Source organism: Sciurus carolinensis, chromosome 2 (assembly GCF_902686445.1).
Source record: "Sciurus carolinensis chromosome 2, mSciCar1.2, whole genome shotgun sequence".
NCBI classification, from domain to species: domain Eukaryota; kingdom Metazoa; phylum Chordata; class Mammalia; order Rodentia; family Sciuridae; genus Sciurus; species Sciurus carolinensis.
Window position 1 is genome coordinate 175322874 of NC_062214.1, and position 10776 is coordinate 175333649.

Consider the following 10776-nt stretch of genomic DNA (forward strand, 5'->3'; position numbering starts at 1 on the left):
AAAAACTTTGCTAAAAATGTTAACAGTTATTCAAGCATTCTGGGAATTGTAATCTTTTTGCTGGTGGAGGGTCTTCTCAATGTCAATGACTGCTGAGTGACCAGAGTGGTGGTTCCTGAAGGTCAGGGTGGCTGTAGCAATTTCTTACAATAAAATAATGAAGTCTGCTGCAGTAGTTCATTCTTCTTCCATAAAAGATTTCTCCATAACATGCAATGGTGCTTGGTAGTATTTTATCCCCATCCATTAAAGTGTTATCATGAGATTGCAGCCATTCAGTCACATCTGAAGATGTGACTGGTTAATTTCAGTAGTGTTGTGTCCAGAGATTACAGAGACAGAGGAGAGGGAGAGACAGGGGATCAGCTGGTTGCAGGGCAGTCTGAACATACACATTATAAGGTCATTGTATTATACGAGTAAAGTTCATGGTACCTCAAAACAATATACATACTAACATTAAAGATCACTGATCACATATCATCATTAACAGAGAGAACAAAAATGCAAAAGCTTGAAATATTGTGGGTTTACAAAAATGTCACAGTGACATGAAACAAGAACATGCTACTGGGAAAAAATGGTGCTGACACAGTTGCTCCATCCAAGATTATCACAAACCTTCAATTTCAAAAAAAAAAAAAATGCAATTATCTGTGACGCACCATAAAACAAAGTATGCCTAAACTGCCACACACATTTTGATCTATAATCCATCTAAAGTTCATTTTTTTGCATATGGTGTAAAAGGTAAAGATCAAGTTTCCTTTCTTTCCTTTCTCTTAGGGTATTCAATTCTCCCAGCAACATTTACCATCCTTTCTCCATTGCTCTATAATGCAATCTTCGTTACAAATCAAACATTCACATGAATTTGTGTCTACATTTTTAATTATATTGCTAGGACCTAGCTGACTATTCTGTAGGAGATTTTAAATAACTCTTGATATCTGATAGAGCAAATATTTCCATAGTTTTACTAATGAGTGTCTTCTCTATTTGCAGCCTTTTATTTCTGCATATATTTTAGAAGCAACTTGTAAAATTTCACTACCAAAAAAAAACCAAAAAACAAAAAACAAAAAAAAAAAACATTACAAAGCCTTCTGGGATTACTGTTGGGATTGCATTTTATCTACAAATCAAGTTGGGAAAAAATGATACCCTTACAATACTGAGTCTTCTCTATAACTACGGTACATTCTTCCATTTACTTATTCTTTAATTTCTCTCAATAACAATCTTCTGCATAAGGTTTTGCATAGATATTTGAACTTCCGTGTTACTCTATGGTAAATGCATGGTTTGTGTCTCCCCTAAAGATTCATGTGTAAGAAATGTGGTCCCTGGGGTGGAGGTATTACAAGACCTTTAAGAGGTCAGGCCTAGTGGGAGGGCCTTAGGTCACTGGGGTCATGCTCTTGGAAGGCAGTTCTCATGCATCCCCTTGTGTTCTCACTAGGTTATCATAAAAGGAGAAAGCTGGCCCCTCCTGTTTGAGATGTGCCCACGTGCCACCTGTTGCAACATGCATCCCTCCACTGCTATCCACCTTGAGGTGATGCAGCCAAGGGGTAGCCCCTGCCACAGGGCCTGTGTTATGCCAGTTGGACTCTGAACCTCCAGAACTTGAACTAAACAAATCTCATTCTTCTTAAGTAGCCTGTCTCAAGGATTTTGCTATAGTGATAACAAGCTAACACAATTAACACAATATTTTTTTTTTTTTTTTTTTTGGTGCTAGAGATCAGACCCAACAAGGCCTTGCACATGCAAGGCAAGTGCTCTACCACTGAGCTATGTCCTCAGCCCTAAATATTTTTATTTTTTAACTCTTGCTGGTATATATAAATGCATCGTGATTTTGTGTATTGGCTTTATACCCAGCAATCCTACCCAAATTACTTATTAATTCCAATAATTTATCCATAGCTTCTTTGGGATTTCCAGGTATACAGTCATCACTTATAACCAACAAATTCAAAAGTATTCCTTTCTAATGTCTGCATCTTTTATTTCTCTGGCCTGACTGGACTAGCTAGAATATTCAGTAAAATGATGAATAGAAATGGTGAGGGTGGTCACTCTTAACTTTTTCCCAATCTTAAAAGGAAAACATTCAAATTTCATCATTAAATTTGATGCCTGTTGTGGATTTTTTATAGTTATGTTTTATCTAATTAAGGAAGTAGCCTTTGACTCCTAGCTCCTAGTTTACCATGAGTTTTTTTGGTTGGTTGGGGGGTTTTTTGGGTTTTATGGTACCAGTGATTTAACCCAGGGATGCTTAACCACTGAAGCACATTCTGAGCCCTATTTATATTTTATTTAGGTCTTCCTGAGTTGCTTAGGGTCTCACTAAATTGCTGAGACTGGTTTTGCCTCAGCCTCCAGAGCTGTGGGATTACACGTGTGTATCACCAAATCACAAATGGATCAATTTTATTACCTTCTTTTGTATCTATCAAGTCAATCATAACTTTTCTCCTCTATTCAAATGGTACTTTATATTGATTTTTTTTAATTAAAACAACTTTGCATTCCCAGAAAAACTCAACTTTGTCACTTGCACTTCTGAATTCATTCTTTTATTCTTCTTATTAATGGTTTATTGATGATTTTTTGCACCTATGTTCAAGTGATACTAAATTATTTTCCTTTCATCTGGAATCATTCTGATTCCGTCTGAAGGATTTAGTAATTCCTCTAGGACAAGTTATTCCTGTAGTAATAAATCTTGTTTTTGATTGTCTAATTATCTTTTTTTCACCTTCATTTTTGAAGACTTTTCACTGGAAAAACATTCTATATTGGCAGTATTTTCTTTCAGTAAAGACAATCTAGACTTCACTACTCTGTGCAGAAAATGTATCGCTTTTTTTTTTTTTTTTTTTTTGGTACCAGGGACTGAATCCAGAGGTACTGAACCACTGAACCACATCCCCAGCCCTTTTCATTTTTCATTTTAAGACAGGGTCTCGCTAAGTTCCTGAGGCTGGTCTTGAATGTTCGTGACCCTCCTGACTCGGCCTCCCACCACTGCAATTACAGGTGAGTGCCACCATACCCGGCATGCTCTGATTATTTTTAATGTTTCTTTTTGCTCTGGTTTTACAACAGTTTTAACCAGTAACTCCAAAATCTAGTATCCCTATGGATCCATTTTCACTGTTGCTTCTTTGAATTTTTGTTCATGGTGTCGCTTCATTTTGTGTGTCTGGTCTTTTGTTTGCTTAATTTTTTGGTCATTTTTTATATATGCCAAATATTGTTCTTCCAAAATCATTTGTAGAAATAATTTGAAGTCTACAATGATCCTTTTGAGAGAACTTGCCTGTGCTCCAACCAGACATCTGGGGGAATTACACCCTGCAATTACCTGAATCCAATTCACAAACAGAGTTGTTTCTGAAGCTGAGCTACGGTTCCTGCAATGGTCTTGTATTAGTCAGCTTTCCCTTATGACAACAGATACATGAGATAGTCAACTTGTAAAGAGAAAAGCTTTACTCTGGCTAGTGCATATTGCCTCATTACTTTGGGCATGGTAGCACATCACAGTGGCAGTAGTTTGAAGCAAAACCACTAACCCCCTGCAGGCAAAAGAGAGAAAGAGAAAAGGACCTGACTCCTACAATCCCTTTTGAGAGCATGCCTCCCCACAGTGACCCCAAAATCTCCCATTAGTCCCAAGCTTTCAAAGGTTCTACCATCTCCCCTCAGCACCATGCTTATGACTAAGCCTTTAACACATGGGTCTTAAGATCCAAATGACAGCAGCCCCCATTCTAGGTCATGGCCTTTCACCGTTCTAACCCAGAGAAAATGGATTTCACTAGGTTTTCCCCAACTCGATGAGTCCTTGACATTAATTCCTATCACTGCAGTCCACAAAGGCACTTTTCACGGTCTTGCTGCTTGGCCTCCCCATTCAGAAATTACAGACTCTCATCCTTGGAACTCTACCATTATTATTTTCACATGGATCACAGCCTGGAAATTCATTAACTTGCTATCTCTCCCATATCTTTGAGTAGATGTTTATATTTCATCCATATTTTCTAATTATCTCCAGTGAGAGAACTAGCCCAATGACCTACCTTGCCATCACTAAAAAGAAAAAATTTAAAAAAATAACCAAACCCATACTGCCTCTTCAGCTTTTTGAATTTGAATATCTTAGTAAATATAATGAAAACAAAATAGAAACTTAGAATTTTTTTGCCTTCTCCCTCTCATTAACAATATCAGTTTAGGGTTGGGGTTATAGCTCAGTGGCAGAGCACTTGCCTACCATGTGTGAGCTGCTGGGTTCGATCCTCAGCAGCACATAAAAAAAATAAGTAAGGTAAAAGTATTGTGTCTATCTACAACTAAAAAAAAAAAAAAAAATTAAAAAAAAAAAAACAATATCTGTTTATCTAAGTAGGTTCTATTTTTCTTTTGGCTTATCCTGTCATTCATGTCATACATGATGAAGATTTTAATAAGGCTTACATTTTAAATGGAAATGAAATTAGCACAAAAATAATGGAAGACAACAGTGGATTTAAACATCATAAAGCTAATCCCCAAGGATACTGACAACCTTTATTTCATTTAAAATATCATCTGAGACAAAAAGGTCCAGAAAAGGTCAATACCTGATGAGCAGAAAGACAACGGGGTCACATAGAAAGGTTCTACTCTAAGACATAAACACAGTGAGGAATCCTATGGCATGCTTGTGTGTATAAATATATATATTTTTTCTGAATAGGAAATATACCCCCATTATTCAAAATTCAAAAAGCATAAAAGTATACAGTGAAAACTTCCTCCAATGTCAGTCCCCATTTCCAAAAACATTCAGTGTTCTTAGGGTTTGTGGTGTTCCAGAGATATTTTATGCATATAAAAAATGGCACATATATATGTACATATATACATGTTCTTTTTCACTTTTTTCACAAATATTGAGAATAGGCACACTACTGTGCACTTCTTCTGCTTTTATCTGACTCCATAACTATACATGAAAAGCTACCTCATTCTTTTCTATAGCTGAGTAATATTTCATTGGATGGATAATCAATCATTTATTTTACCTAGTTCTCTACTGATACACATTTATGTTTGTTCTAATTCTTTACCATTACGTACTGTACTATAATAATCTTGTATGCATGTCATTAAGTGGTAGTATGAATAAATCATAAACCTATAGGACTGAGTCCTGGAAGGAATGGGTCAATGGGAAATACATTACAATTTTGATAAATCTTAATGAATTGTCCTCTATAGCACCAATTTATAGTCCCACCAGCAAGAAAGTATTATTATGAGTTAGGTTAAACATTTTTAATATGTTAAGAGCTATTTCTCATAGAGTCTCAACAGCTTCCTGTGTACAGCACAAAAAAGTGAAAAGAAAATATTGCTTTTTATTTTTAAGTTTAAAGGAATGCCCTAAATTATGTAATAACTGCTGGTAAAACAACTTGTAATTGGATTCAGAGAGACAGGAAGTAAGGAGACAGAAAAACATAAATTTATTTTCAGAAGTGTAAAGTGTGGGAGACACAATCATGTTTGAAAGCAAGAAAGCAATTTTAAGCTGTTTTTTAGGTTTCCTAAATTTATTTTGTGAAATGTAAACCACTACATAGAAGGAGAGGCCAATTTTTCTATAGTGTAACTTCTAATACATCAGCCAAATATAAGCCAATTCTACAAACTCCTAGATCAGCAAAAACAGGTCAAGTTTCACAAATTAAGACTTTATATGGGAACATGTTATTTTTAAAACCTTTAATGAACATATATTTATTTTCTAAGTAATTGTAAAGATTATGTTTATTTCTGAATGATTAGAAAAAAATTGATCCATCAAATTAGTAAATCATGGATATTACTTAGAACAAAATAAAAATTTAAGAGTCAAGTTAAAGAAAAAAGTAATCAAGTAATATTGAAATAATAATTTCTAATGTGAGAAATGCACTACCGTGGCTCCTAACTGGTCAAGATCTTGGAAACAGTGAACAGAAAAGGAAAAACAGATCAGGAATATGATTTATAATAAATGACCTCTAAAGCAAAGGTGAGGCAGAAAAAAAGAAATCTTATGAAAATAATCAAAATTTACAATATTTTAAGTGTGAGTTTTCATGTTCCCAGAGTATGATTTCAGATATTCTGATCATGCTACAGATTCTACCTTACTGTGTGTTTTGTATTTTCTCTACAAAGTAAACCAAAAGACAGATTTTCTTCCAAAGCATCTGAACAGCAGGTCAGGGTTCTTTAGAACAGGTCTCAGAGGACTTACCCTTCACTTAATGGGCTGCAAGCAGATAATTAGCCTGGGCTTTTGGATTCCAGTGCAGAGGAACCAAAAGCAGGCTATGTGGTTATAGACTCAAGAGGCTTAAACAAAAACAAATTGGCTGAGTTTATGTTTCAACTAAATCCAGTGACCACGTGACCCAGTTTCTCCTCAGCCTTTAAGAAGGGGCATGCTTCTAAGTGATCATTCAGATTACATACGTTGGGTTGTACTGTATGGACCAAACTATGACATGACTAATTAATGAACACTGTAAAAACAATACCACTACTAGAAAAAAAAAATTTTGTGTGTGACTACAGCCCCAGCCCACAAATTTTGGTCCACAGCCCCAGCCCACAGATTTTTCAAGTTCTGAAATAAAATCACAATAGAAAACTAATAAAAATAAAGCTTCTTTGGCATAAATTTCTACCCTTCAGCACAATACAATATGGTAACTACCAATTTTTAAATTTTAATTAATTTCCACTGAAACAGCCACAGATACAGAATATTTCTAACACTGCAAAAAGACTTAACTGCTCTTAGACCTACATTAGACCCAGGAACAAATTTACCTATCTATTCCCAGTCCTCGACATCTAAATGCACTGATAGATTCTTGGGATGATGTATACCAAACTAAGTTCTTGCTGCCATAATAGACTTGCCTTTTATTTTCCCCAAAGCTCTCTAGACTTAAAAAAATTACCTGCTCTGAAGTGATGCAACATGTATGCCTCAGAGAGTTTCATGACATAAAGAATGATTTTCCTCTCCTCTGGGGAAATGGAGAATCCCGGTGCCCCAAATAAAAAACTATTAAAAACAATTACAGTTCATTAAACAATAAGAACACCATGACCACTGCAGAGTTCATTTATAAGAACATAAACCCTTTTCCTTTTCACCCAAACTTCAGCTAACAAACATGAAGACTCTCTGCAGAGAACACGTTTTAAAAACAAGTTATAGTTATTTTGGATATGACAAATTCTTGGTTTGAAAGAATAAGATACTTTGAAAACCCAAAATCCTTAATTCAATAACAAGTGACTATCTAACCTCATTTTTCACTGATGTTTTCTAACAGAAGGTTTAAAAATCCTCTTGCAATTTCATTTCTTAGCAGCTCTCTGCTTACTCACCAGATCCTTTTCCAGTGGAAAGTGGTAGACAAACTTCTAATTTTAAAGTTTTTCTAGGTTTACTCCCAAGTCTATAAAACTCTCGTCCAAGCTAAATGCAGTACTTCCACAGTGTCTTGGAAACCCAGTTTAACTCTGACCTGGGATTTCTCAAAACAAGCACTACTGACATTTGGAGCCAAATTCTCACTGCAGGGAGTATCCTGTGCATTACAGGATGATAGCAACATCCCTGGTCTACACTCACCAGATGTCAGTGATAGGTGCCCCAGGTGTGACAACCGAAAGTGTTTCCAGACATTGCCACATGTTCTCTAGGGGTGCAAAATTATTCCTGGTTGAGAACTACTGCTCTAACCCAAGGAGCATTCTTGGTTACCTCAGCCCTAATTTCCCCACATTCATGGATGCTCTTTCAGATTTTTCTGCTGACTTTTTCACGGTTCAACTCAGTCAATATTTATGAAATCTCTAATGTAAGTCATCAAGGGTTATAAGAGAAAAACAGGCAAGATAGATTACATACCTACCTTCAAGAAGGTTTCTTGGGGGACAAGTACATAAAGAACTTTAAAGACATCCAATTATAAAACATTTTGAACTGTTCATTTTTTTTTTTAAACTGTGGAATTCTCATCTCACCAAACTGAAAACATCTTGAGGGCAAAAATTATAATTTTTTTCCTGGAATTCCAATACTTGGTTAGTAGACAATAAAAAAGAAACAACTCCAAATTTCATCATCAAAAAGTGGGCAATTTCATATAGATAGTAAAAACTCCAGAGCTAACTTGGACAAGTTAAGTTACCCTCTCCCATGTATACTTTCAGAGTATAAAATGGCAAGAAAATGATTGTTGAAAAGGTTAAATCAGATAGTACAAGTAACTCTTTTTCCATATTTTGGCACAGAGTAAGCATTCAATATATGTAAGCTGTCATTCCTATTATTTTATTAGCAATAAATCTTACCTCAAAAGGAAGAGCTCACCCTAGACTACAATAATAAATCCTGACAGGACATAAACAGAAATCAACTGTCACACTGCTTTCTGAGGAAAAGCAGAAAGTAAAAGCATTTCTACAATGTCCTTGAAGGAACAAGTGAACGCAGGAGCCAATCAGGGGAGAGAGGGAACCACACTCAGAGACAAATCCACTATCTTCAAATATATTCTCAAGACCTTTCTATTAAAAATTAAAGTTGGGGGCTGGGGAGATAGCTCAGATGGTAGAGTGCTTGCCTCGCAAGCACAAGGCCCTGAGTTCGATCCCTAGTACCAAAAAAAAAAAAAAAAAAAAAATTGAAAGTTGGGCCGAGGGTATAGCTCAGTGGTAGAGTACTTGTCTAGCATGTGGAAAGGCCTCGGTTCAGTCCTCAGCACCATTAAAAATAAAATAAAAATGCCTGGATATGTTTGCCATAAACACATAAGAACCTAAAAGAAAAGTTAAAACTAATTTATAAATATTGGCACACACACAGGAGTGTTTATGAGACATATGCTTTTTTTTTCACTGCTGGGGATTGAACCCAGTGGCTCTACTACTGAGCTACATATTCCCACCAAAGGCACAGACAGGTTTATTTAGAAAAGCAGATACTTAAAGGTGTAATGGGAATAATCTCAAGAGAGACACCTTTGGGGTAAAGTGAGGAAAATACATTCAAGGGAGAATGAAGGCTATCTCCAGAGGGAGAGACAACTCCTGGCCCTTTTTATTTTTTGTTTTGAGACACAGTCTCACTAAGTTGCCCATGCTGGCCTTGAATTTGCCATCCTCCTACCTCAGCCTCCCAGTAGCTGGGATTACAGGAATTTGGCCATGCCCAGAAAGACATATCCTTTATAAGTGCATGTTTGCTTAATCTTTACTCTTTTAGAAATTAGCTTAGAATTTCTTCTCCCCACCCACCAGGCCCTGGGGATGGGACCGCGCCTCACATCACTGTGCAAGTGCTCTACCAACAGGTGACAACCCCAGCGCTGCTTAAAATTTCTATGGTCATAACATTAAATATATGCCATTAATTTTTAATTTAACATAAAGTATAAAAAGTTCAAAATTCAAAGGCAAAATTGCTTATTGTTTTTATTTTTTGTTTTTTGGGTTTTTTTTTTTTTTTTAAATACCAGGGCTTGAACTCAGGGGCACTTAACCACTGAGTCACATCCCCAGCTCTATTTTGTATTTTTATTTAGAGAAAGGGTCTCACTGAGTTACTTAGGGCTTTGCTAAGTTGCTGAGGCTGGTTTTGAATTCATGATCCTCCTGCCTCAGCCTCCCGAGCCCCTGGGGTTACAAGGGTGCACCACAACTCCAGGCTGTTAGATGCTTTAACATACTAAGATCATAGCGAGAGAGTTGGGTGGTTCACAGGTAGGTGTTTATGTGTTTGGGTGAAGCAACATTAGGAGACGGGAGACATCTGGGATACAAGTAAGAAAGCCACCACCATTTGGAAGAAATACATCCAGGAACACCTCCTCTGGAAGCACTGGGAGTTTAACGGAGCAAAAAAGGTTTTATTCTCATAATGGATACTGGAATGTAGTGGGTACCTTGGCAGACTCAGGGCCTCATACAGTCCTCCCAACAATCCTATGGAGGCAACCACTATCAGGGCCCACAACTTACAGAGGAGGAAACTGAGACTGATAAGGGACTTGCCCAAGGTCACTTAGGAGGTAGGAGAACTGTACTCCAACCTAGGCTCCATAGATGTGCCTCAACCACTGTACTTCATGGTGTCTACTTTAATTTTGGGCCTGGAAATGATTTATTTACTACTTGGTGAGGCCAGTTCTCTCCCCTTCTGTATTTCAAAGAGCAAGCATCCTTTCAGATGCATCGGTGTGGTGATCCTGAGACTGAGAGGTAAAAGCGGAATACTCTGTCCCTTTCATCTCTGCACAATGAAGTAACCCATACAGAGCCACTTGTTTGGGTGGAAACGGACAGTCCTGAACAAAAGTGCGAGAGCCTTGGAGAACGGGGAGATGGCCAAAATTCCCGGGGCAGCCTGTGTGCTGCCTTTGCTTTGGCGACCGTGTTGTTTGGAGACCTCAGAGCCTACCTGTTGGGTCTCCACTGCTCATCTCACCCTTCCCACCCAGGGGACAGGGAGGACGGCGGCGAGGTGAGGGGGCCTAAGTGCACCCAGGCCGGCGCGAAGCCGGGTTCTGGGCAGAGGAAGGCGACGCTGCCAACCGGGTGAGGGAGAAGCGCGTGGAAAGGCAGGGGCAGGGGACCTGGGGTGGGCTGAGGAGCCAGAAGCAGGGGGCGGCAGCCTCGGCAGCCCACGGAGGGGCGAGC

General features: G+C 37.7%; 1 protein-coding gene across 1 annotated transcript in view; it reads right to left on the reverse strand.

The window, feature by feature from the left end:
- The window catches only part of Tmed8 (transmembrane p24 trafficking protein family member 8), a 36545-nt gene that overhangs the window by 25038 nt on the left and 731 nt on the right, over nt 1-10776 (reverse strand). The window lies entirely within an intron of this gene.